The following is a 3,888-nucleotide window of genomic DNA, read 5'->3' as shown; positions in this document are numbered from 1 at the left end:
AAATGCATCACTGTAATCATATAAACTAAAAAAAAACTTTTTTAATTTGAAACCAAATGCTTATATTATAATCTACTTAAACAATCAAAAATTACTTCTGTCTGCACCTGACAGTCCCCTGCTCAAAGAATTGTTTAGCAGAGGCACTCATAACAAGTTGAGGAAGAAACTGGTCGCTATTATCGACATTTTCCTGTCTGTTACTCGGGCAGAAAGGATATCAGGTAAAATTAAATGCAGCATTATTGAAAAATGTTGACTACAAAAAGAAACACAGCAAATTAGAAAATCTACTTTAATGGGTAAATTATGACATTACTGACACTTAGCAGTAAACCAAGTGTCTTTTTCATACTAGATGTTTTTCTTCCCGATAATCTTGAAGAAGCACTGTTACTGCAACTGTCATTGTCTGCTATCTATATCCAACCTGGTATCATATGGTACCAATACCGACAACCATGAATGGAACTAATTATATATTGTACATGAAGCCAGGATATCCCAGCTATTGTTCATGTAATGGTAGCATTCGCTGTGGCAGCTGGCATAGGTGTAGCCATCCTTTTCTTTGTTTACATAACAGGAAGACAGACATAGCAGAGAATAATGAGGCAGATTCCCAGAGGAATCAAGACTCAGTAGAATATGGACGTTACTCAAGGAATGGTACTAAAGTGCCTGATGAGAGAACACAGAGGTACCACAGGTTAGTGATGGGGTTGAAATAAAGTCAACACTCTTGCCCTTTGACCATCAGTTACCAGGACTCTCAAGAAGGTCCCTGGACACATCTTGTATATCTAAATCTAATCATGATGTCCAGGAAAACAAACACTTGATGCAGTCAATGCCCACAGATAATGCAAAGTGACCATGATGACATCTGTTTAAGTCCCTGACATTACATGTTTTGAACAAGATCTGCAAAATGACTTTACATGTGGTAGCCCTATTCCTAGTTGTGACCTGGAGAAAAACAAGGCATTGATAATATAAAGCGATTGTGTGTAGTAGATGGCTTTAAAATACTACGTATATCCACTATTGTTGACAGTCCTGAGCTAATTTTGTCAGAGTACCAATCTGGATCATCATGCCAGGAACCCACACTAGAAAACAAAGCACACAGCAGGTTACATATGCTGACTACATTTTACTCACCTAACCTGCATTCTTAGGAGAATGGGCCTGTAAAGAAACAAGAGGAACTTTCATTTGCATTCCAAGGTGTCTTCAGTATATAGACGGAGCAACAAGGATTCGGCTAACACTGGGAAAGTGCCTACAATTGTTACTTAGTAAGAAAGAAGAACGTGCCAAGACTTTTGGAAGCAGTATACACTGTAATGAGTGACGACTACCAAAATGTGCTAAGGAACTCTGACATTTATGATCATGTAACTGCCTTGGAGAGAAAGTGGATTCTGCAGGTTAGTATGATGGGAAAATTGTAAAGTTCAAGTGAAGAGCATATATGATGTGAATACAAATATTAGGTGTTCAGAAGATATAGGTCAAGTTCAATGCAGAAGTCATCTTTACTCACTAGACATGGAACAAAAACAAGGAAAACAATGACCAGTATCCCAGAGGAAACCTGGTTTACAGGGTGTAGTATTTGCACCATGTACAACTACATAATCATTGCAGGAGGCATCCAAAAGACCAATGAAGACTTAGTATGCTCCAACAGGCTGATTTTATTAATCCTCTTACTGGAATCTGGACCCAGCTGGCATCAATGAAACAAGCAAGGTACCAACTGACATCCCTCCCACTAGATGGCTGCCATTATGCCTTTGGAGGAAAGGGATTGAGGAAAGGAATTGAACACAATATGAGCCAAGGTCAGACAACTGGACATTTGCAACTCCTTTCTTAAAAGGCTAATTTCCTGTAGCACATGACGCTGCCGCCTGTGGAGGAAAAATGTCACAAGAGGAAATTTATATCACTGCCTATTCATGTTCACCCCAGCCATGACCAGTGGGCAGAACGTCCTTATAAAGCCATCTGGGGCATTTCTTGTGACATGGTAGCAATTTGATGTATCCTTTATACAGAGCCAAAACTAGGAGTGTGCGGGTGGTGCTGCTTACACAGAACACAGGGCCCTGCAGGTGGCACCGTCACTGCGCTCTGGCTTTATCTTCTGGCTATCAAGGTTGTCGAGATTGCCACCTTTCAGCCAGGATTGTGCAGCAGTGCCTCCTGGAGGGTCTTTTCGATGCTGCAGAAAGGCACCTGGCCATGGATTAAAACCAATGCCAATATGAATATAGGGCCTGATACAGCACGGATTGCTATTGCGATCAAGGCTGCTTAACTGCACACAGTTCTGTTGTGGAAATATACTAATGTTTGCAACAGCTCATCCAGCATAGCGACGCCCACTACTGCTTTCTCACATCTGTAAGACCTCACAGTCCTGAGTATACATCGGTAACATCGGCCCCTCACTCAGAATTTCAGCAGCACAGACCTGTCTCAGAAATTGCAAGTCTTGTCGCACGAAGTGAGTACACAAGCTGCATATGCTGTCGCAGTGGTTAATTTATGCACGCTCATGCAACAGCGTTCAAATGGACAGGCATGCCTGCGTTTCTCCGACCACTCCCCCGTCACCACTCTCAAATGCTGACGTCCCACCACTCATCTGCAATGGATTCCTATCTGTGTGCATGATCGCAGTTCTATCCTGCGCACACGATGCATACGAATGCGCAGTACGCACCATCGGCCAATCTGCGTACGCGGTCGCAAAGGCCTTCCATGCTGAATCAGGCCCATAGTCCAATACAATACTTCTACCAAGAAGAGGTCTGAATATACCACAACTTATCCATGTAGCAAAGGTCCCCTCGGATGTGCTGTGCGGATGACACCATCTACTGCTTAAACCAGGAGCTAACTGCACAGATATAAAGACAAAAAACTAGAAGAGCAATGCTTAAGTCAGCTCTTTTTAGCACAATCCCCACCAGGGGTGTAGAACACCTTTGCCCAATTGGTTTGAACCTGTGTGGGACAATATCAGAAACATATGTTTAAACTATTGTCCAAAATGTTTTTTATACATAGAGGGGTATTCAATATGAAACGTTAACTTCACTGTCGAAGTTAACGTTTCATATCGGAGTTTTTTCCTGCGTTAAAGTCTAGTGCGCGCTCCCGCTTATCCCCGTATTCAATATAAAATTAACGAAAACGTGAAGCTCCGAAGTTGGATTTGCGTAAAGTTACGAATTTTTCCTTAAAATAATTGTAAGACCCCCTAAAGTTGTAAAAACATGGGGGAACACTATGGGTACCCCCGTTTTAGCCTTTAATTGAAAGTCGGGGATTTAAATAGCCGCAGCAGGTGTTTTTTTCCCGACATTGAAGAAGTGATGCAGAAGAGCACTTAGGTTATTTTTTTCGTTTTTTTAAGTGGTCCCATCAAATTTGGGGTACATGAAAATGGGTACTAGCATATTTTGGTGTCCCTAAAGTAATTTTTTTAAAATTCTGCATTTGTGCACCTGCCGCTATAATTCTATTCTAGAAAACATCTGCCGCATACTTGCAGAATAGCCCTGAACCTATTTCCCTATTGTTTAACAATTTTTTCCCATTTTTTTTTTTTGCACCCCAATTTTTAAATTCATTTTTTGGGGTGTGCCTGTTTTTTAAAAAAAAAAAAATTTTGACAGTTCTTTTTTTAAATGTCATTCTCAGGGGTGCAGGCTATTTTTTTTAAGCCTGCACCCCTAAACCCCAATTCTGCACTTTTTTTCGACACCTATTCAATGGTGAAAACTTATCACCGTTTTTTATCAAAGAGTTGTCAAAACTGCGATAAGTCTTTGAAATTGAATAGGGTGTAAAAGTAAAACCTGCGATAAT

General features: G+C 40.9%; 1 pseudogene; it reads left to right on the top strand.

Annotated features, from left to right (window-relative positions):
- The first annotated feature begins 309 nt into the window (after positions 1 to 309).
- On the top strand, positions 310 to 2,050 carry LOC148543207 (kelch domain-containing protein 7B-like; annotated as a pseudogene).
- Positions 2,051 to 3,888: the final 1,838 nt, after the last annotated feature.

Source organism: Taudactylus pleione, unplaced genomic scaffold, assembly GCF_031769625.1.
Source record: "Taudactylus pleione unplaced genomic scaffold, aTauple2 ptg000005l, whole genome shotgun sequence".
Lineage (NCBI taxonomy): Eukaryota > Metazoa > Chordata > Amphibia > Anura > Myobatrachidae > Taudactylus > Taudactylus pleione.
Note: the sequence above shows the minus strand (reverse complement) of the source record. Positions and strands in the feature narration are given on the sequence as shown.